Source organism: Carettochelys insculpta, chromosome 1 (assembly GCF_033958435.1).
Source record: "Carettochelys insculpta isolate YL-2023 chromosome 1, ASM3395843v1, whole genome shotgun sequence".
Lineage (NCBI taxonomy): Eukaryota > Metazoa > Chordata > Testudines > Carettochelyidae > Carettochelys > Carettochelys insculpta.
Genome location: NC_134137.1, coordinates 164,817,897 through 164,841,664, shown reverse-complemented (window position 1 = coordinate 164,841,664; position 23,768 = coordinate 164,817,897). Strand labels below are relative to the sequence as shown.

General features: G+C 45.8%; 2 long non-coding RNA genes across 2 annotated transcripts in view; one reads left to right on the top strand and one right to left on the bottom strand.

Annotated features, from left to right (window-relative positions):
• The first annotated feature begins 9,108 nt into the window (after positions 1–9,108).
• LOC142013373 (uncharacterized) overlaps positions 9,109–23,768 on the top strand; it is a 36,053-nt gene continuing 21,393 nt past the window's right edge. Inside the window, exon 1 of the long non-coding RNA XR_012645621.1 lies at positions 9,109–9,209. This is a non-coding gene — a long non-coding RNA (uncharacterized LOC142013373). The remainder of the gene's footprint in view (positions 9,210–23,768) is intronic.
• The window catches only part of LOC142013382 (uncharacterized), a 134,279-nt gene continuing 119,717 nt past the window's right edge, over positions 9,207–23,768 (bottom strand). Inside the window, exon 3 of the long non-coding RNA XR_012645626.1 lies at positions 9,207–12,516. This is a non-coding gene — a long non-coding RNA (uncharacterized LOC142013382). The remainder of the gene's footprint in view (positions 12,517–23,768) is intronic.

Sequence of the window (23,768 nt, the reverse complement as noted above, 5' to 3'; positions counted from 1 at the left end):
CTCTCCCTGGCAAAGAGCGCAGGTTTATATTTTAAAAATGGAAGGGTAAATGTGGCTGTAGTACTGTCACCCTCTTCTTCCAGCTGTGAAGATCATTAACGAAACTGTCTGACAATGACATAGACATCAAAATCTGCACTGTGCCATGCCACAGGCTGGTGAAAAGAAGTGGCAACAACGAAAGTAGCAGGTGGAATACAGCGAGACTCTGATGGCAGGTAAAGTCCCATGGGAACAAAATCTGAGGGAAAAAAGACATCTGGGAGATCCAGCAGTTTCTCAGAAAGGCAATTTTAAAGCACAGCAGCAAACTATCCTGATGTGAAGACAAGATAGGAAGAAGAGTAAGAGGCCAATATAGCTCCATCAGGAACTCCTTAATGACTTGAAAAATCAAAATGGCACCAAAGAAAAAATGGAGACACGGGCAGATTGCTAAGGATGAGTAAAAAAAAAATCACAAATGTTCAGCAGAAATGTCAGACAGGATAACGTACAGAGTGAGTTGTACCTAACAAGGCACTTTAAATGCAATAAGAAGAGGTTTTATAAACAGAACTGAATCAAGAGCAAGGCAAAGGAAAGTGTAGATTGGGATAAGGAAGCTCTGGCCTGTGGGATGGATCTGAGTCCCTACTTAATTTTATCTGACTTGCAACAAATCTCTGCACTGCAGAAGGGAACCCCTGAGCCTCAGTGCCCCTCAGAGAGGGCTGGAACCACGAACACCTCCTCACTCCACTGCAGGTGGAACTAGTGTGCCAGGCTGGGTGGGATGGCCATGTGGCTCTAGGCACAGGGGAGGATGATCAGGAAAGCTCCGAATCTGCCCCAGAGCTCCCATTTGTGGAGAACCACAGCCAATAGGAGTTCTTGGGACAGTGCCTGCAAGTGTGGGTGGTGCACACCATACAGAGCTGCCTGATGACATTGTGGCAGCTTGTGGGAGTAGTGCAGGGTCAGGATGTGGGGGAGCTAACTTTACCCCCACTTCCAGGAGTCATCTGAGGTAAGCAGAGGCCAGAGGCAGCCTGCATTCCTCACTCCCTCTTTTAGTTCCACTCCCTCCAGAGCCTGGACCCTCACCCAAACTCCCTCTCCCAACTCTTAGCCCCCTCCTATACCCCAACTCCCTGCCGAAGCCCTGAGCCAGCTCCCAAAAGCAAATTTCCTCCAAGAGCCCAAACCTCAGTGCTCCATGTCTGAACTCCCTTCTGTACTCCCAAGTCCCTGCCAGAGCTGGCACCCCAACAGCCAGCCCTTCAAGCCCCTCAGCCCCAGTCTGGAGCTCCATCCTTCACCATGAACCCCTCATTTCTGGCTCTACCACTGACCCTAGGGAAAGCCCCAAGCCTCTTCATCCCCCACAGGGCTGCATGTGGCCCACAACTGATTTTTTCTCTGTGGGTCAATGTTCCCTGACAGAAAAACAGTTCCCAATGCCTGGTATAGATTCTCTGCTTACCAGGGAAGGAGAACTAATAATGGGTATCAAAACGGCTGAGATGTGTCATGTCTCTTCTGCTTCAGTCTTCATCTTAAAAGGTAAATTGTGGCCATGTACTTAACATAATTAATATTAACGACAGGAGAGAAAGAATGCAAATAAAAATAGGGACAAAACAGGTTAAAAGCACTCGGAGGAGAGGAAAGTGATTAGGAATAGTTAACATGGATTCACCAAGGGCAAGTCATGCCTGACCAACCTGATTGCCTTCTGTGGTGAGGTAACTGGCTCTGTGGATTTGGGTAAGGTGGTGGCTGTACAATACCTTCACTTTAGCAAACCCTGTGATATGGTGTCCCACACTATCTTTGCCAGCCAGCTAAAGAAGTATGACTTAGATAAATGGACTGTAAGGTGGATAGAAAGCTGGCTCGATCGTCGTGCTCAGTGGGTGGTGATCAATGGCTCTATGTCTGGTTGTTGGCTGGTATCAAGCAGCGTACCCCAAGGGTTGGCTCTGGTAATGGTTTTGTTCAACTTCTTTATTAATTACCTGGATGAGGAGATGGATTATACCCTTAGCAAATTTGTGGATGACACTAAACTAGGGGGAGAGGTTGTTATGATGGAGGGTAGGAAGAGGGTCAAGGGAGAACTAGTCAAATTGGAGCATTGAGCCAAAAGAAATTGATGAGGTTCAACAAAGACAAATGCAGTCCCCCACTTAGTATGGAGGAATTCCAAGCACTGCTAAAGGCTGGGAACTGATTGGCTAAGCAATAGTTCTGCAGAAATGAACTTGAGGATAACAGTGAATGAGGAGCTGGATATGAGCCAACAGTGTGCCCTTGTAGCTAAAAAGGCTAACGGCTTACTGGAATGCATTAGTAGGAGCATTGCCAGCAGATCTAGGGAAATGATTATTCCCCTTTATTCAGCACTGGGGTGGCCACATCTGAAGTATTATATTCAATTCTGGGTGCTCCATTACAGAAAGGATATGGACACATTAGAGAGAGTCCAGCGGAGGGCAACCAAAAATTATTAAGGATTTGGAGCACATGACTTATTTGGAGATCCTGAGAGATTTAAGCTTATTTAGTCTATAGAAGAGAAGAGTGAGGGGGGATTTGACAGCAGCCTGAAGGGGGTTCCAAAGAAGATGGAAAGAAGCTGTTTTCAGTGGTGACTGATAACAGAATGAAGAGCAATGGTCTCAAGTTGTGGTGGGGGAGGTCTAGGTTGAATATTAGGAAAAACTATTTCACTAGGGCTAAGTCTACACGTGCACGCTACATCGAAATAGCTTATTTCGATGTAACAACATCAAAATAGGCTATTTCGATGAATAACGTCTACACGTCCTCCAGGGCTGGTGCCGTTGACGTTCAATGTCGACGTTGGGCAGCACCACATCAAAATAGGCGCTGTGAGGGAACGTCTACATGCCAAAGTAGCACACGTCGAAATAGGGATGCCAGGCACAGCTGCAGACAGGGTCACAGGGCGGACTAGCGCTTCTGGGGCAACAGCTAGCCGCTCCCTTAAAAGGCCCCTCCCAAACACACACAGCCTGCACAGCACGCAGTCTGAAGAGCCATAGGCACGCAGACCTTGAGCGACGCAGTCATGGACCCCCAGCAGCAGCAGCAGCAGCAGCAGCAGCAGCTAGAGGTCCACCCAGCCGCCCCTGTAGGAGCAGTGCTCTCCTTGCTCCATGCCATGCAGGAGGCAGCTGAGCACATCCTTGCCACAGAGGAGGAGCTGCCCGCAGGGGAGGAGGACTCAACCCCCAACCCTGCAGCACCCCGCCCTCCCCCCGCCGCACACGCCGCCGGCTGTGGAGCTACCCCACCAGCACTGACTGGTGGGAGTGGCTGGTGCTCAGAGAGTGGGACGATGACCGCTGGCTCCAGAACTTTCGCATGAGCCAGCAGACATTTCTGGAGCTCTGCCAGTGGCTCACCCCCGCACTGAGGCACCAGGACACCTTCATGCGGCGTGCCCTCACGGTGGAGAAACGGATCGACATCGCTGTCTGGAAGCTGGCCACTCCAGACAGCTACCAATCCGTGGGCCAGCAGTTTGGCATCGGCAAGGCCACCGTTGAGGCTGTCCTCATGGAGGTAAGAGGACCCACGGGGGGAGAGGGAGGCAGCCCTGGCAGGGGATGGGAGGGGGGCCTGTCAGGGGAGGGCCACACACACCCTGCACACCCCTCATTGGTGCTCTCCCATGTGCTTCCCCTGCAGGTCGTCTGCGCCATCAACGCCCTGCTCCTCCACAGGCTCATGAGGCTTGGGGACCCGGATGCTGCCATTGTGGGGTTTGCCACCCTGGGCTTCCCCAGTTGCTTTGGGGCTCTGGATGGGACCCACATCCCCATCCGTGCCCCAGAGCACAGTGGAGGACGCTACTTAAACAGGAAGGGCTACCACTCAGTTGTCCTCCAGGCCTTGGTGGACAGCCGGGGCCGCTTCCTGGACATATACATGGGCTGGCCTGGCAGCACCCACGAAGCCCGGGTATTCCAGAACTCAGGCCTGTGCTGCCGGCTGGAGGCGGGGACCTACATCCCCCAGCGGGAGATCCCTGTGGGGGACACCACCATGCCCCTCTGCATCATCGTAGATGCGGCATACCCCCTCCGGCCCTGGCTCATGCTCCCTTACACGGGCCACCTGTCGGCCAGCCAGGAGCGCTTCAACCTGCACCTGAACTACGCATGCCAGGTGGTGGAGTGCACATTTGGGCGCCTCAAAGGGCGCTGGAGGTGTCTCCTCACCCACCTGGATGCGGGCCTCACCAACATCCCCCAGGTTGTGGGCACGTGCAGCGCCCTCCACAACCTTGTCGAGAGCAAGGGGGAGGCCTTCTTTCAGGGCTGGGCTGTGGGGGCTGGCAGGGCCATTGAGCAGCCACCCACTGCCCCCAGTCGCCAGGTGGACCCCGAAGGGACCCGGGTCCGGGAGGCCCTGAGGGCCCATTTCGATGAGGCCGTGGGGTGAACACTGGTAGGCCCCCCACTGCACCCACCCCCATCCTCCACAACACTCCCTGCCCCTACACCCACACCACAGAGCACTCAAGAGCACACCCCCCCACCTTTCTCGAAAATAAATAAAAACAGACATTTGTTTGTAAAACCAGATCTCTGTTGAACTCTCCTTATTATTAATCTCTTAACTAACTATTTACAGGCTGAATAAATATTACACATACGCACACACACACACATATATATATATATTATAATTCCAATAAGATGAAAGAAAAAAAGGGGAAGACAAGGAAGGGAAGATCTATGTACATGGGGGGGCAGGTATCAGCATCCATAACAACAACAATATAACAACAAGGGTCTAATAGAGACTATTTACAAACAAACATAAAACTGAGGGGAATATATACAAAGGGGGAGGAGGGGGCCACGTCCTGGGCCCCACACCCCCTACTGTCCAGCGCTGGGGGTGGGCGGCCGCAATCTGTGCCTCTGCCTCAGCCCTGGCCGGGGCTGGCTGGGGGCCAGGTGGACCGGGAGATAAGGCCGACGGGTGTCAGCTGGCCCCAGGTCCCCCTCGGCGGAAGGGCCCTTGGTGGCGGGTGGTGGTGTGATGGTGGGTGGAGCAGTGGGTGGAGCAGCGGGTGGAGTGGCGGGTGGAGCGGGCAGGGCAGGCAGAGCTGTGGCTGGCACGGCATGGGGGGCCAGGTAGTCCGCAATGAGCTCGAATGTCCACATAAAGGCCCCCCATGCCTCCTGGCGCCAGGCCAGCACCCGCTTCTGCAGCTGAAGGCGCCGCTCCTCCACCCGCAGACACTGCTCGATGACCTCCACCTGCTGACGATGGATGGCCAGCAGCTGGGGGTCCGTCGCCGTCCGGTGGTGGTGCTGGGTCCGCCGTCGTCCCCGCCATGGGGCTGGTCGGTCCTCCGCTGAAGGGCTGGCCTGGAGTGATGGCCCTGGTGGGCTCTCCAGGACCACTGACACCTTTCCGGCGCTCTCCGGTCCTTCTGATGGTGCAGCTGCGGAACATGGGGGGGAAGAAGAGTGGAGACAGCTGTTAGTGTGGGCCCCGAGCCGTGGCCCTTGTCCCCCCTCCCCTCTGCTGCAGGTTCCCCATCCACATCCCCAGGAGATGCTGCTGCTGATGATGATGGGTGTCCCATCCCCTCCCCACGGGGGACCCCAGAGGTTCTGCTCCCCCCAGCCCCGGGGATGAGGCATGGCACTGTCGTGCTGGGGGGGCAGGGGCTGATGCACTCCTGTGAGGGACATGCCACTGCTGTCCTTGGGGCCATGGTCATCTGGGCATGTGGAGGGCCCTGGTCATATCTGTTCCCCCCACCCCTCAACCCCGGGGGTGCGCACCAGGGGGGGTACATACCTGATGGTCCGCTCCCATGGTCGGGGGACACCCGGTGGGTGGACGCCAGGCTGGAGCTCCTCAACGGCACGACGATGTGCAGCCCCCCGTCACTCGAGGAGGACTCCCCCTCCTCCTCCTCCGGTGCCCCGGGGGTGGGCTCCTTGGGGGGGGGGCCCGGGGTGCGGGGCTTACCTCCAGGGCGGACTCCGCCTCTGGGGCCTGCTGGGGCTCGTCAGCTGATGTATCAAGCATGGCTGGAGGGGAGGAGGTGTGCCAGGGGCCCAGGATGTCTCTGAGCTCCCTGTAAAAGGGGCAAGTGACGGGGGAGGCCCCAGATTGGCCGGCCGCATCCCGGGCCCGGGCGTTACCCTGCCGCAGCTCCTTCACTTTACTGTGTACATGATCCTGAGTGCGGGCAGGGTGACCCCGGGCAGCCAGGCCCTCGGCCAGCCGAGCAAACACATCCATGTTCCACCTCTTGCTCCCCATTACCTGGAGCACTTCCTCCTCACTCCAGAGCCCCAGCAGGTCCTGAAGCTCAGCCTTCGTCCAGGAGGGGCCCCACTGCTGCTTCCTGGCCTGGCTGCCAGCCTGGGAGCCCTGGCTCCCCTTGGGGGGGGTGCCTGGGGGTGCTTAGGGTGCTGGGGGGGCGGCCATCACAGCCCTGGGGGGTTGTTGTGGCTGCAGAGGAGCGTGCAGGCTGGCTGCGTGGCTGGGCTGCCGCCTGCACGCTCTCTGAGCTTCCTGCACAGGAAGGCAGGGGGCGGGGAGCTTTAAGGGGCCGCTGAACGTGGCGACCATTGAGCTCAGGGGCTGGGAAGAGCATCTCTCAACCCCTCAGCTGATGGCCGCCACGGTGGACCCCGCTATTTCGATGTTGCGGGATGTGCAACGACTACATTTTCCCTACTTCAATGTTGAACATCGAAGTAGGGCGCTATTCCCATCTCCTGATGGGGGTAGCGACTTCGACGTCTCGCCGCCTTACATCGATGTCAACTTCGAAATAGCGCCCAACATGTGTAGCCGTGACGGGCACTATTTCGAAGTTGGCGCCGCTACTTCGAAGTAGCCGGGACGTGTAGACGCGGCCTAGGAGAGTAGTGAAGCTCTGGAATGGGTTACCTAGGGAGGTGGTAGAATCTCCTTCCCTATAGGTCTTTAAGTTGTAGCTTCACAAAGCCCTGGCTGGGATGGCTTAGTTGGCATTGGTCCAGATTTCAGCAGGAAGTTGGAGTTGATGACCTGGAGAGGTCTGTCTTACAACCCTATGATTCTATGACATAACAGCTTTCAATTATCTAAAAGGGCATTACAAGTAGGAAGGAAAAATTATTCTTAACTTCATACAATAGGACAAGAAGCAATGGGCTTAAACTGCAGCAAGGGAGGTTCAGGTTGGATGCTAGGAAAAACTGTTTAACCGTCAGGATGGTTACGCGCCAGAATAAATTGCCTAGGTATGTTGTGGGATCTGCATCATTGGAGATAGTTCAGAGCTGGTTAGATAAACATCTGTCAGGTGAGACTAGATGGTGCTTGGAGATGCTGCAAGTGCAGGGGACTGGACTTCACAACCTCTCAAGGTCCCTTCCAGCTCTAGTAATCTATGATCCTATGTTTCACATGGCTTGTGGCAAATCAATAATCTAACTATATAAACGATATGCAAAGGACAGAAAAAGAGGATAGGGAGCAATACAGAAGAAGAAAATTTGTTCTTTATGTTTTATCTTCAAACTTTTTTTGGTAGGGGCTGTCATATGTTTGAAAAACTATAAAACTGCATATGGTTTGAAATAGCTCTTTTCATGCCCCCAAGAATCCCAAAGCAAAATGTTACACACTGCTAAAGGCAAAGCCAGTTTTTTTCATTTGCATTCTGTAGGATCTCGTTCTGTTAATAAACAGCTTGCAGACTAATCTACATCAGGAGGCCACAGTTACAATGGGCGATATCCCAGTTCTGTTGAAGTCCACAGCAAAATTCCCATTGACTTCAGCTTTACTGATTTCCCGGATGGGTTATCCAGTACAGTAGCTGGTCAGGTTGCTTCATTATCTCACGTGAGGAATCTAGTGTGGTTTTGTGGGTTTTTCTGTTTGTTGAATAAAGGAATGTTTATCAGGACAAATGTTCCCTGAGGAGCAAGCAGAATAGACCTTGATAGTGACATCTGAAAGGCTAGATTGTGACTTTGCAAAAATGCAGGGAAGGAATTGTGCTCCGAAGTCTGTATCTACACTTGGAGTGAGGAGTGATCCCGAGCTTATGAGAACATATGCCAGTTCCCACCAACCTATCGTGCTAAAAATAGCAGGATAGTCTCAGTAGCACAGGCAGCTGTGACTGGCAGGAGGTATTAGTTGTGCCAAGTATTAGCCTATGGGGTTCAGGTGTGTTTGTACAAAGCTGCAGCTATGCTACTATTTTAGTGTGCTATTTAGGTGAGGGCTAGAACAACAGGTGATGTGCGTGGGGTGCAGCAGGGGCCAGATGCACCCGCAACACCCAACCCCCCCCACACTCTCTGTCAGTGCCGTGACACTTCCTGCCCCTCCCCCAGAGTTGTATGGCATGAGAGCAGTGCCAGCTTCCTAGTTCATGCTACTCTCAGGCTGCACCACTCCAGGGGTGGGGGGAGGGGAGCTGCCCCCTGCATCCACTTGAAGTGGCGCAGCGCTTCTGTAGGAGGAGGCAGAGCAGGGGCAGGAAGGGAAAAGCCATAGTCAGGAAAGAGGTGGGGACGAGGTGGGGAATGGGTGGGCTTGGGCAGAGCAGGGCTCTCCTCTTAGGGGACGGGGTGGGGCAGGGGCAAGAATGGGCAGGTGAGCTTGGAATCACACTGGAAGCTTCAAGGTTAGGCAAAGTCTAAAACAGACACTGCCTTCTCCTCTGCTACAGAGGAGGTAAATACCAGCAGAAAATTAGGGCACTCCCACATTAGCCCAACTTTGCCAGCCAGTGCATTGAGGGACGGTGTGGAGTCAAGACTCCTCTCATTCCCAACCCCATGCTCTAAAAAAAATACCTTAACTTTAATAATGACTTATTAAATGTATTGATTTTTTTGTTTTATTTTCCTCAAGGAATATTCATCATGACTGACAGGCTAATTAATAAACAGTAAATACCACAACTGCCATTTCCTTTCCATCGTTGATTTTCCTGCTTGGCAATTTTTGAAAGTGAAGCAAGTGGTCTTGTACATTGTGTCCCTGTTCCCCAGATTGGTGTCTGTGTGCCAAGTGATAACCGCTTTGTACGTTTTCCCACTCCAGCATTTGTATTTTCTTTTACCCTGGTATGGTGGCCTTGTTTTCCTTGTGCTTGTTCTTTAGGTGGATGTGAATTGGTAAAAGAACAAGTAGGAAAAACAGCTTGTGAAAGTGAGGTAAGCTTCCTGCTACCTTTGTGGTATAATAAATTCCTCACTACTTTGTGAAATGTATTTAAAAAAAAGAAGAATACAATGTGAAATTTTATTTTATGGCTGGCGACTTTAAATTTTGAGTAAGCATATGGGGAACAGAAGAAAAAAATCTGCCGATGTGCTCCAGAAAATGCATTAACCTTTAATACTGTATTCAAGGCAGTATTGCTTTGAGTATGGAGAGCTCTGCACACAAAGAAGAGGCACATGATCTAACTCTGAACCCACTTTGATTTCTCATATTCAGTCTGCAGAATGGCCTTGTACTGCGCATAGAAAACAGATAAGGTTTGCTGTCTTTCATGCAGTATGTCATGCAGTACTGAAAACTCATAGTAGAGCAATTTGAAAGAGATGCACAGATTTCTGCCTTTTTTATCTTAATACTTTGCTTTGTGGTTGTTAGTGAACAATAACAGATTGAATTCTACAGGAGTGAATGCTTCTGTTTTCAAGTTTTTCTCTGTTACTAATCTATACTTTGGTGCAGGGCAAGGGGAAATGTAATCTTACAAAGGTAATTTAAAATATTATCCTGGACAATTTGGTGGATAAAATTAAAACATCCCTTCCTTGTACAAGTGCTGAAGGAATCAGCCAGGGGCCGTGCACAGCTTGACCTGCACAGCTTGACCTGCTGCTCACAAACAGGAAAGATCTAGTAAGAGGAATAAAAGTGGGTGGCAACCTGGGCTGCAGCGACCATGAGATGGTACAGGTCAGGATTCTGACAAAAGGAAGAAAGGTGAGTAGTAAAATACACAATCTTGATTTCAGAAGAGCAGACTTGGACTCCCTGAGAGAACTGATAGGCAGGATCCCCTGGGAAGCTAATGGGAAGGGGAAAAGAGTTCAGGAGAATAATAATAATAATAATAATAATAATAATAATAATAAAGTCCTACTGAAGGCACAAGAATAAACCATCCCAACGTGCAGTAAGAAAAGCATATATGGTAGGCAACCAGCTAGGCTAACTAGGGAAATCCTTGGTGAGCTTAAACTCAAAAAGGATTTGCATAAGAAGTGGGAACTTGAACAGATGACTCAGGACGAGTATAAATATATGGCTGGAGAATGCTGAGGAGTAATTGGGAAAGTTAAAGCACAATTGGAACTGCAGCTAGCAAAGAATGTGAAGAGTAACCAGGAGGGTTTCTACAGGCATGTTAACAATAAGAGGGTGATCAGGGAGGATGTGGGTCCATTACTGGATGAGGGAGGTAACCTGGTGACAGATAATATAGGAAAGCCTGAAGTACTCAATACTTTTTTTTACTTCAGTCTTCACGGACAAGGTCAGCTCCCAGACTACGGCACTAGGCAATGCAGTATGGGAAGGAGGTGGGCGGCCCTGGGTAGGGAAAGAATAGGGTAAGAGCTGTTTAGAAAAGCTAGATGCACACAAAGCCATAGAACAAAATTTAATGCATCCAAGGGTACTGAGGGAATTGAAAATGGAACTGGCCTTTGGCTGTTACGCTTGAAAACTTGTGGAGATCAGGATAGGTCCTGGATGATTGGAAAAAGGCAAATATAGTGCCCATCTTTAAAAAAGCAAAGGAGGATGATCCAGGAAACTATAGACCAGTCAGCCTTACATCAGTCCTTGGAAAAATCATGAAGGGATCCTCATTCTGAAGCACTTGGAAGAGGGGAAAGTGATCAAGAGTAGTCAACATGGATTCACCAAGGGCAAGTTATGCCTAATCAATCTGATTAGCTTCTATGAAGAGGTAACTGGCTCTGTGGGCATGGGAAAGTAAATGGATATGATATACCTTGACTTTAGCAAAGCTTTTGATATAGTCTTCTACAATATTCTTGCCCATAAGTTAAGGAATTATTGGTTGGATACATGGACTGTAAAATGAGTAGAAAGCTGGCTAGACAGTCGAGCCCACAGGTGGTGATCAATGGCTCAATGTTTGGTTGGTGGTTGGTTTCAAGTGGAGTGGCCCAAGGATTGGTTCTAGGGCCGATATTGTTCAACATCTGTATTAATGACCAGGATGAGGGGATGAATTTCAAATTCAGCAAATTTGCAGATGACATTAAGCTAGGGGGAGAGGTAAATTTATTGGAGGGTAGGGAAAGGGTCCAGAGCAACCTAAATAAATTGGAGGATTAGGCCAGAAGAAATCTGATGAAGTTCAACAAGGGCAAGTGCAAAGTCCTGCATTTGGGATGAAAGAATTTCAAGCACTATTACAGGCTGGGGACCGGGAGCAGCGGAGCAAAATAGGAGCTGTGGATTAGAGTGGATGAGAGGCTGAATATGAGTCAACAGTGTGCCCTTGTAGCCAAGAAGGCTAATAGTATATTGGGGTGCATTAGGTGAAGCATTTCCAGCAGATTTAGGGAAGTTATTACTCCCTTCTATTCTGCACTGTTCAGGCCACATCTAGAGTATTGCATCCAGTTCTGGGCCCCCTCATTATAGAAAGGATGTGGATGCACTGTAGTAGGCTCAGCGTAGGGCAATGAAAATGGTTAGGGGGCTAGAGCACATGATCTGTATGGAGAGGCTGAGGGATTTGGGCTTATTTATTTGTAGAAGAGAACAGTGAGGGGCAATTTGATGGCAGCCTTCAACTTCCTGAAGGGAGCCTCTAAAGAGGATAGACAGAGGCTGTTCTCAGTAGTGGTGGAAGGCAGAAGAAGGAGCAATGGTCTGAAGCTACAGAGGGAGAGGTGTAGGTTGTATATTAGGAAAAACTATTTCACCGGGAGGGTGGTGGAGCACTCAAATGCTTTACCTAGAGAGGTGATGGAATCTCCATCCCTAGAGGTTTTTAAGTCCTGGCTTGAAAAAGTCCTGGCTGGGATGATTTAGTTAGGGTTGATCCTTCTTTAAATAGGGGGCTGGACTAGATGACCTGCTCAGGTCCCTTCCAGCCCTAGGATTCTATTATTCTAATATATAAACTTACCATTCTCTGCTACGTGTAACTCAAGAGAAACACAGGATTTTTCAAAAAGTTACTAAAATTGAGCATATAAATACAAAAAAGGGAATTTTCTTCTAGCCACTGCACCAATTGTATAAACTTTTAAACTTCTATTTAGACTGTACACGAAGTATATATCCTTACAGTCTTCAAGAGGCTCATCTTTGATTGGTGAAAATAGACCTAGCTCCACTGAAGTCAATGAAAATTTACACCAGAGGAGGATCTACTCCTTGTTGTTTGGAGACCATCCATTTCCAGCACTTTCTGAATCAAGTTTTCCTCTGTCTTGCTCCTTGAGGAATTCCTTAGAGACTCTGTACATGAGAAAAAAAGACAAACTGTTCATAAGGAATGTAAGAAAAGTGGCCCACTGACATGCGGTAGATCCTCATGAAAGTTATCCTTAAATGGTGTGTGCTTAAAGGGACTCCAGCAGTGTGAGCACAACTGTGAGGAAAGAAGTTGAAATATCAAGAGAATGTACAGGGCTATTCACAATTATAATTATTTAACTTCTCTGTTCTAGCTGAAATAGGCATATGTGACACAGAGGCTCCTTAGCAAAGGGTCCTCTGTTCTTTACAAACAAATTTCTCCCATGACCTGAACAAAATCACTACACCAAATATGTCTTATCGTATATTTATCCTTAAAGAGTAATAGGTAGCATGCCTACAGAAAGCTCAGAACTTGTCAAGGCTCAGAATCACTGAGAGGCATGTAGGCATAATATTGAAAATACAATTTATGCACTTGAAGAAAACATTAGTCACTGGAGTAATATGTTTCTACGAGGAACCATTTAAAGGAAGAGGGTATTGTCTCCTCTTCCTTGTCAAACTGCAGGGTAATGCAAGGTTCAGTTTTCTGTGACTGCCATATTCTTGAACTGTCAATGGAGAACAAAGACAATTACAAATGATTAAAACCACTTGGAGGTGAAAAGAAGTGTTGTAGCAAGCAGGAGGTCACCCTGCCTGTGAATAAAGACAAAAGGTCTCTTTAATCTAACAGACTCAGAGGGGTACCCACCTTAGTCCGCTCACAAACAAGTAGTCCTGTGATACCTTAGAGACTGCCAAATTTATTAGGTCATGAGCTTTCATGGGTAAGACTCATTTCCTCAGATGAATTAATTACGTTTTACCCACAAAAGTTCATAAATTTGTTAATTTCTCAGGTACAACAGGAGTGTTTGTTGTTTGTTGGTCTAAAAGAGTATAGGGAAAGACCCTCTAGAGCCATTCTTTGGGGATGTACCTTTAGGACTGGGGGGACTTTCATAAACATTTGGATCCTGGTTCGTATGACACCAGCTAGTTCTAGGACAGAATGACTTTAAAGGGGAAAAGCCTGCTTTACTAGATAGGACAGGTAACCATTGTTAAGTGTAGACTCAAGTTTGTGTTTTATGATTTTGTTCTGTCTTGTAACCAGTTGTTTCCCATCTCTGTCTCTGATTCTTAGTTAAATCCTTATTCTTTCTTAAATAGAACTACTTTTTTTTTATTATAAGTCCTCACAAAACTGTGTGGTTTACAGAAACAGAGGTTTATGGTTAACCTGGAATGTTGAGCACACTGCTCTCTCAGGGGCAGAAGATTTGGGATTTCTGAGTTGCCAGTGTCAAGGATTGAACATTATGTGGGAATTATTCCAAGGGATTGGAGGACAAAGGGAGGTTAGATCTGGCTTGGTCTTGAGGAGAGTGCATGCATGACTGGCAAGGTGGTAGTTTATGCCTGGTTACCACACAAGGCTCCCTGTCACTGAAGTCAGGGCTAACAAGGTGATTCACAATCCTGCATGCCAGGATAACTCTCACAGCATGTTTGTCTATGATACCTTCACTCTGAGAAGTATAACTGAGTTAAGTTTTGCCATGTATGAACAATGCATAGCCATCATCTCCTGAGGAAATATGGCTGTGATCCATGATTTTTTCCCAGTTGTAGAAGAGAAGGCAAGTGCAGGCAGCAAGAGAGGCTGTGGGTTATTGCTCACTAGGGAAAGAGGGAAAGAGGTTAGCAGCAGTAACATTTCAAGCAATAGCAACTTTTACGGCTAAGGTTGAAAATCTAAGGGCAGAAGGAAATTTGTTTGAAAGTGATTATGAAATGATAGATTTCATAAGTCTAAGGAAAGGCAAGAAGCAGCAGAACAACGATAATGGCCTTCAAATTCCCCTCACCCCCAGACTTTAACAAACTCAGAGAAGGTAAGGTCTACCACTGTAGGTAGACCAAGAAGTAATGGACTTAATTGAGAGCAAGAAACCCCCATTACCAGTGGAAACCTCCATTTTTCAGTGGGGATAGTTGAATGGGTTCTTGTTGCTTTTCTTTCATTTCTGTGCAGTCATTCTGGTACCAAGCAGCCCTGCTCAACCACCCAGGATATTCATGAAATACTGGTAGGTTGCTACTTCCCATTCTGAGAGGGTTTTTTAGGAGGCCACCTACTCTAGGGAGCTGCACTCCTCTAACCAGAATTGGCAGACACTCTTATTTCCGTATACCAGCCATGTATACACATGGAAGCCCTATAAGCTGAGAAGTCTGCAGCTCTCCACTGGAAAAGAAATGAGTAACATCTCTCATGGTAAAAGCTCCCTGTGAAAAATTATCTTACAGCTTAAGGGCACTGAAGACAAATTTGAGACAATACAGAAGCCATTATAGATACATTATGACTCTTAGGCTTTTTCCTTGGTTCTTTTTCCTACTTTTCTTTTTTACTTTATCCATTTTTATTTGGCTTTCTTCTCTTCCACTTAGATAAAATAGATAAGATTGTAAAATGAACTAATTGTTATTTTCAAAATAGCTCATTTTATTGTGTTATATTTTATTCATATGTTGCATTATCCTTGGTGTAAATTATTCAGCTGTTGCTTTTCAGTAAGTAAAAAAAGGGTCAAAATGTGTGTGTCAGGGGGGTATTTGATATCTGATAAAAAGCTTTGTTCATTAATTCTTATTAATTATTTATATTACAGTAGGCGTAGAAGGCCTATTCAGGCATTTGACTCCAGAAAGGAATACATTCTACATGACCATAATATCATGAAAGAACTGTAAGGGCCCTTGAGAGGTCTTCCAGTCCAGCCCATAGCATGGAGGGCAGGACCAAGTAAACCCAGACTGTCTCAAAGAGGTGTTTGTTTGTCCAATCTGTTCTATAAAAAAATTCCAAAGACAGGGATTCCACAACCTCTCTTCGAAGCCTGTTCCAGAAGTTTCTTACCTTCATAAAGAAGTATGTTTCCTAATATCTTACCTAAATCTTTCTTGCTGTCGATTAAGTCCATTACTTCTTGCTCTACCTCTAGTGGTAGACCTTAGCTTCTCTGAGTTTGTTAAAGTCTGGGGGGTGGGTGTAGTTTGAAGGCCATTATCCTTGTTCTGCTGCTTCCTTCCTTCCCTTAGACTCATGAAATCTATCATTTCATAATCACTTTCAAACAAATTTCCTTCAGCCCTTAGATTTTCAACCTATTCTTCCTTTCAGTCATAATCAATTTGAATAATGTCTTTGCTATTATCAATAATAACCTTGCACTACAGTGTTGGGGCACATCCTCAGGGTGATGGATTGAGGAAGCCCTCTGTGGAGTGATCTTGAGGGGTTCCACTGACTAATACAGAGTAAGTGGACATGGACATTCAAATATGCCTTAGTTGTACACATATACAAGGGAAAAGGTGACCATGCATGTTGTGATGACCATTGGGGCATCTCTCTGCTCTCCATAGCTGGTAAGATTCTGGCCTGCATCCTTTACAACTGGCTTTCACTACATGTGTTCAAAAAAGGCATCATTCCTGAAAGCCAGTGAGGATTTCATGCTGGTCAAGGCACTGTTGATATGATGTTTGCACCCAGACAAATACAAGAGAAATGAAGAGAGCACCATCAGGACCTCTATGTGATTTCCATGAACTTGACCAAGGTGTTCAACATGATCAACAGTAATGGGCTCTGGAAAATATTTGAGCAAATTGGCTATCCTGAAAAATTTATCAACATTGTTCAGTCTTTTCACGATGGCATGCTTGGTTGTGTCCTAAACACTGGGGAGACATCAGTACCTTTTGAAATATCAAATGGTACAAAGCAAGGATGTGCCTTTGCTCCTCCCCTGTTCAACATCTACTTTTCAATTATGCTGTTAGTTGCTTTGAAGGACTGGCCATTCGGCATAACTATTCAGTTCTGAACAGATGGTAGTATTTTCAATTTCTGGAGACTTCAGGCTTGCTCTAAAGTGGTTACTACAACTATCCATGACCTTCCCTTCACTGATGGCTGTGCATTGTTGGCTCATTCAGTGAAGGATGCACTGGAGCGATTTGATCGCTTTGTTACTTCTGCTCATTGCTTTGGACTCACGGTGAGCCTCAAAAAGACAGAAGTTATGCCTTAGCCTGTTTGGAAAGGGTCCAGCACTCCAGTGATTACTTCTCTGGTACAGTCCTTAAGTTCTGCTACCTCAGAAGTGTAGTGTCCTCCAGTACAAATGTGGACATTGACATAGCTACTCGATTAGCCAAAATCAGTGCTGCCTTTGGAAAATAGACAAAATGCCTATGGAAAGACCATGATATTAAACTCCATATCAAGGTAGCAGTTTATCAGGCAGTTGTCCTGGATATCCTGATGTATGGCTTGGCGTCAAGGATAATATATCACTGCCATATTTTGAAACTCGATCAATTTCCTAAGTGCTGTTTGAGGAAGACCACCTGAATTGGTGGGACAAAACTCCTAACTCATAGGTTCTTAAGCTGTGCAGTGTCATGGGCATGGAATCAGTGCTTACAAAGAGACAGTTTCGCTGGACTGGTCATTTTATGAGGATGGATGATACACAGATACCAAAGATGGTCTTCTATGGCCACCTTCCTCATGGAAAGTGCCCTGTTGATGGGCAGTATAAGCTCTATAAAGACACTTTAAAGGCCAACATGAAATCATCAGGCATATCTCCCAATGATATGGAAACTCTAGTCCAAGACAGATTGTCCTGTTGGCAAACTACTGTAGAGGATCTTAATTGCTTTGAGAATCAATGTAGCCAGACACTACAGGAAAAAACATAGGATACAAAAAGAACATACAACATTTGCAGTGGTGACTTTTTATGTGACATCTGTAATTGTCTCTGCCTATCAAGGATTGGTTTATTCACTCACCAACGGTGTCATGGAAGATGAGATCCATCAGTTGGCAGTTCAGTCCAAGAAGAAGCAGATGAATAATAATGAAGTTAATCATGGTAGTGCCTAAGACCACTCTGTGGCATACAGTAGTAGATTGTCCCTTTCATGAAGCATTTAGAGCTGGATCCACAGATGGAGTTAGGAACAGAACTGCCATTGTAGGGACCTAAGTCCGATATTAAATCATCATTGAGGTCTTCAAAATTAAGAGGATAAGAATGGTCATACCAGGTAACAACAATGGGCCATCTAACCCAGTATCTTGTCTTCCAACAGTGGCCAGTGCCAGATATTTTAGAGACAATGCACAGAACAGGGCAATTATCCGGTGATCCATCATCTGTTGGTCAGTCTCATCTTCTGGCAATCAGAGGTTTAGGGACATTTAGAGCATGGCATTATGCTCCAGACCATCCTGGCTAACAGCCATTGACATACCTGTCCTCCATTAACTTATCTAATTCTTTTTGGAGCCCGGTTATGATTTCGGTCTTCACAACATCCCCAACAGTAAGTTATCAGGTTAATTATGTATTATATGAATAAGTGCTTCCTTATGTTTGTTTTAAACCTGCTGTCTCGTTTCCCTGGTAATCTTTGGTTCCTGTGTTATGTGAAGGAGTAAATAATACTTCCATAGTCACTTTCTTTGCACCATACGTGATTTTATAGACCAGGGGTTCTCAGTCTTTTTCTTTCTGAGGGCCTTCTAACATGCTGTTAAAAACTCCAAGGCCAAGGACTTGGGTCCCTGAGCCAAGGGCATTGGGCCTAGGTGAAGTTTGACTTCTATTTTCGGTCAGCCCCTGAGAACCATCATTGCTGACAGTGGATACTGATGCCAGGCCTACACTGAGAAGGAAGGTCAAATTCAGATATGTGACTCCAGCTATGTTAATTATGTAGCTAGAGTTGATGTACCTTAATTTGAGTTTCTGTATCATCTCCACCGTGTGAGGTCAACAGGAGCGAACACTACCGTCGACTTCTCTTATTTCTCTGAAGAGTAGGAGTACCGGTGCTGACAGTGGCACCCTGTGACTTTGGTTTGTGGCAGCATCAATCTTCTCCAGAGTGAAGATGTGCCCTGAACTGGCATCTGACAAGGGCAGCACTGAACACTTTTCACTCTGACCCAAGTCTGGTGACTAGGGCCAAAACTAAATTTCTCAACATTCTTCTTTGTCCAATTTTAACGCATGGATATAACATAAAAGTTTCCAAGCAAAAAGCACTTGCTGCAAATCATTAGTATGGGCAGCAGTGCGTCCTGTCTCCCACTGAAAAGCAACATCATTTCTTGTTTTGTCTGGTGAAACAGTTTCCCTTGCAATCTAATTAGAAGTGAAATACAGCCTCCTTGTTTTGCTTTTTGGGAGGATTTTAATGATAAATGATAGGTAGTGTACGTCTGTTAATTTCACCGTGCAGACCAAGAAAGGATCAGCTCTGACAGACATAACAACTTGGCATTATAATTTATGATCTGGGGCTCATGACTCAGCTGCTGCTTTTACAGGGGCCAAATTTATGTCAGTCAACAAAACTCAGCGAGGTATTGGTGAGGAATCAGTGTGTACTATTGTGTAGGTTTAATGTCAACACCACATAGCACTCTAGCTTTTCAAAGTGTTTGTAAGCTGGCATTAGGCTTAAAGTTCACAGGGAATCAGTATGATGCTGATGTAGTTCTGTATTTTCTATTTTCTATTCAAACTGTAACAGTCTGGGGCTTGGATGGTAGTAAGTCGTCATGATGATGACCATGCTAACTACAGTGATATTAAGTTATTTAGATGTAAATAATTAATCTATACAGAGGCTTCAGGCACTCTGACATTAATTAAAGTTACAGCACAATAATACCTTCAGCATCATTAAAAACAAAGGCTGTCTACACAGGCACAAATCTTCGAAACAGCTGTATTTCGTAGATTACTAATGAGGCGCTGAACAGAATATTCAGCGCCTCATTAGCATTAGGACGCTTCCGGCTGCGATGCTTCGAAAGCGCCACTTTTGAAAGTTCACGGCTCTGCTTGGCTACATGGGGGTCCTTTTTGAAAAGACCCCACACCTTTCGCAATCCCCTTATTCCAATCAGAGATCAGAGATCGGGATAAGGGGATTTTGAAAGGTGCGGGTCCTATCAAAAAGGAGCCCATGTAGCCGTGCTGAGCCGCGCACTTTCAAAAGCGGCGTTTTCGAAGCATCGCAGCCGGAAGCGTCCTAATGCTAATGAGGCGCTGAATATTCTGTTCAGCGCCTCATTAGTAATCTACGAAATACAGCTATTTCGAAGATTTGTGCCTGTGTAGACACAGCAAAAATGTTCTATCAGGAACAAATAACTCAACCAGTTAGCTACAAAACACTTCTTTCCTGATCATAATGTTATAGGAACATACCTTTGGCCCTTTTCAGAAAAAAAAAGCTATTGAATTAATGGCTTTTTCAACCTGTCTAGAAAGTCACAAATTCAAACTAGTTTGGACTAAGGTTGGGAGCAGGCTGCAAAGTCCCAAGATGTAATGACTGCAAACAGTTCCTTCTTTTGTATAGCAAGCACAGTCCAGCTGTGGTGAGAGTATGCAATGGAAAGAGAAGTGGTCCTTCAGGAAAGCAGGTCCCAGGCTCATAATATAGATTTATTGGCTAAAAGATAATAAGCATATTCAATATGCTTTGTTCCTTTTCATTTCATTTACTATTGTAATGGAAGACCTTCCCTTTGACACAAAACCATATGCAGTAGGGGTCAGGTCCTTTAAACATTCCAGGAATTGAATTCACGCTGAAGGAAAGGAGGCTCCAGGACTGAACTCTTTAAATGTATACAAAAATCATTTACACATCTTGCTGATCATCAGTATTCCAGTTCAGGGTTTTAATTGTTTCCTCTTGATTATTAGAGGCAGAGATTTTCTAATGTCTGATTTCCAACTCTATGAAGTAGTGGATGGCTGTGGCTATTTCTGGCTTTTTTATCTTGGGAAGGAAAAGGCATATGAATGGAATGCCTGCTGATGAGGCTGGAGCCTCTGCTGTTTTGCTGTTGTTCTTGCAGCTTGAGAGCAGAGGGCATGCCTAGTATTCTGTAGCAGCAAACTGAGCGCAACACTGATTTTACAGGAGAACAAATATTCTAGCCTGAAACCTTGGAATATTCATACGCACTGAGCTGTTCTCATCAACCATACTGACACTTCCTCATTTGGTGAGAAAACATGATGGGGAGAGTATGTGCCAACATATTATTTTATTAGTTGGGGGGGGGCAGTTATGAGTGTCTCTGTGAGAGAAACTGAGCTTTGACATCAAATGATGCTAAGACAAGAACAGTTAATAGATACAAAGTTGTGACAAGCTGAGGTTGCAGTCTCTTGCTCTCCAGATAGGAGGTCTGGCAATAGTCACTGAGACATAAGGATAGAGAAAGCACTTGAAAGACACCAAGGCTGTGTCTACACTACCACCTTCCTTCGAAGGAAGGATGGTAATTAGGGTGTTGGGAGTTTACTAATAAAGTGCTGCAGTGCATAGGCAGCACTTCATTAAGCAAATCCCCCCCCCACCCCCCGGCGGCAACTTCAAAGTTTTAAAATTCAAAGTACTGGCACACGTCTAGCCACGGCTCACCCGAAGTTTAAAACTTCAAAGTTGCCGCGGGGGAGAATTTGCTTAATGAAGTGCTGCCTATGCACGGCAGCACTTTATTAGTAAACTCCCAACGCCCTAATTACTATCCTTCCTTTGAAGGAAGGTGGTAGTGTAGACAAGCCCCAAGAGTAGTTTTAAATCCAGTTTTTCTTCTTTAGCAATTCTTTTATCTGTGATTGAAGTGAGCAATGAGCCTATCAAAACATGGAACACTGAAGAGTTGAGATTTAAGACAGTAACCCCTCCCCATGTTACACAACATTTTACATTCTTGAAATTCTAAGAAACAATGCTAAAACATGTAGCAGGTCTGGAAACAAAAAAGGCCTTAATCCTGTAGTAGTGACAGTGTAAACTTAAGCAGCTAACCTTAAGTCAAGCAGATGAACTAAGTTAATTCAACTCTGCCCAGTACTTGTGCAAGTGCACAGTTTAAGATGGTGCTAGTAAGTTGGAAGGAAAGCTAATTCATGGCTCCTTTGTGTTTAATATATGCATCCTTGACACTAGCACAATGAGACAGGGTGGCCCTGCTGATTCTTTTCTTTTTCCCAGGGTAACACGTCTCATTCAGCAAAGCACAGATATTAATGCAGCACTGCAATGGCTACCTTACCCTGATAATTAGAAAGGAAAACACTGCATTTTGGAAAGCGGTATTAGACCATTAAAATGGCAGCTCGGGACATGTTGTGAGCAAAAGGATAATGTTTTAGATGTCTTAGGCTGTGGCCTTGCATGCAGCTGGTGCTTTTGATCAATGTTTACTAATGCTAAACATCTCTGCACCCTACTCAATGCTCCGTAGGATTCAAGCCAGAGCTACTAAAATATTAAACAGCACAGTCAGTGCAAAGGGCAGAGGAGGCTCTTTTCTTTAACTTCCCTTTAGGATCTCAGCATCATCAGCTTGGTTCTTCATCCATTTTAGAGAAGGCAGGTCTGATTCTTCACTCATTGACATTGGTTTTACAGCATTGTCATTCCATTTGTTTTTGTGCTATTATTTGTGATTTGCATTAGTGTAGTGAGAGAAAAATGAGGTCAACAGTCTTCCATCAGCCAGCTAGTCAAGGGTGCCATATCAGGAGGGCAGGGCAGCTCTGCATACCAGGGCTCTGGTTGCTCTTCCTCCCCTTCCCCTGACTATCAGGGAGCAAGGTGAAAGTACACAGATATCCTGAATTATCCTTCTGGCTCCTTCCCTCCCCAGCCAGGAGTGAGAGGCATGCATGCATGCTGCGTACTGTTCCCTCCCTCCCTCCCTGACAGTCCAAGGAACAGAAAGAAGAGCAAACAGGATCCTGCTATGAATGACTGCTGCTCTCCCTTTCTTTCCAAAACGATGCCCTTGGAGCTGGTCTTGTTTAGCATTTTGGTGTGAGAGTACAGTGACATTCAGAGATTTCAGGTGAATTGTTTTGGGTATTCAAAGGCATACACGTGTTATGGTCAGTGTGTCATATCTAACATGCTTATTCACTGAAACTGTGGAAGTTTCACTGCAACCAGCTTGTTTAGTGTGGCAGTAATTTCTACTGAAATGTTAGAGAAGAGTTTGCTTGTTGTCTTGCTGGTTTTTTTGCATACAAACAGAGAAAGACCCTAGGAAATTTAGGAAAAGGACAACAAACAAGACTCAGGAATACTGTGAGGCCTGAGAAGTATAACCCACACTCCTCTCCAGGCAATCCATTCTCACAACAAAGAATGTAATGTAAGTAGGAAATGGCCTGAGTTTAACCTATTCTCATTGCGACCTTTCAGTTGTAGTCATGTGTGAACTTTAATTGGTGGAAATATATCTGCTACTTGAAGAGCCTTCAGAAAAGGATCATTCAAGCACTATATGCAAAAAAGATGATTTTCTATTATCATTAAAGCAGCAATATTGTATCATTGCAGTTAATTTCAGTAAGGATTCCTTCAGCTTATCCTATATCAAAAGCAAATCAAACTATTGTTGTTTTCCATTAGATTTCCCTTTAAAGCCCAACTCCCTAAACTCTGAAATCCATTTTATAATGCTAGCAGGGGCATGGTGCTTCATGTCCCTGCTCTAATAACACACAGCCAGATCAATTTAGGTACTCAGCGTTATCTTGTGCCCTCCCTTATCCCTGCCGTGTGCTATTATTATGCCAGGAATTTGCAGCTTCATTATCACTTCAGTACAGTGTTAGAATCCTGCACATTATACAGCCACACACAATGGCTTTATGTCTCTAGGTTTAAAACATTTTTTTAAAAAAGCTTTGTAGCCTTTTGTAGTTGTTGTATGCATATAGACTATATTTAATACATCATTTTTGATTGTTCAGGAGTGGTTGCCCTAAATATCCAAGCATCCAAGGTTAAAAATACCCTTTAGGATCTAATTTCTGACAGGCATCCAATCCTGGATTAAATGGCAAAAAATGATTGATTATGGTGTAATACCCTTGAAGGTGGGGATCTTTTATGTGTATTAAAACCAATATGTATCATTTACATAAATGCAATAGAGACTTTGTTGCTTTTCTATTGCCCACCATGGTTTGTGTTTGAATGCATATTGAAAAGGATAGATTTTTCTTATACAATTAATTTAGTTTCTCCCCAGCCCCTGACAATTAGATGAGTTACATGGTGTCTGTTCAAGCTGTCACCCACTTCACTTGGAAAAATCAGGTGATACTAATGAA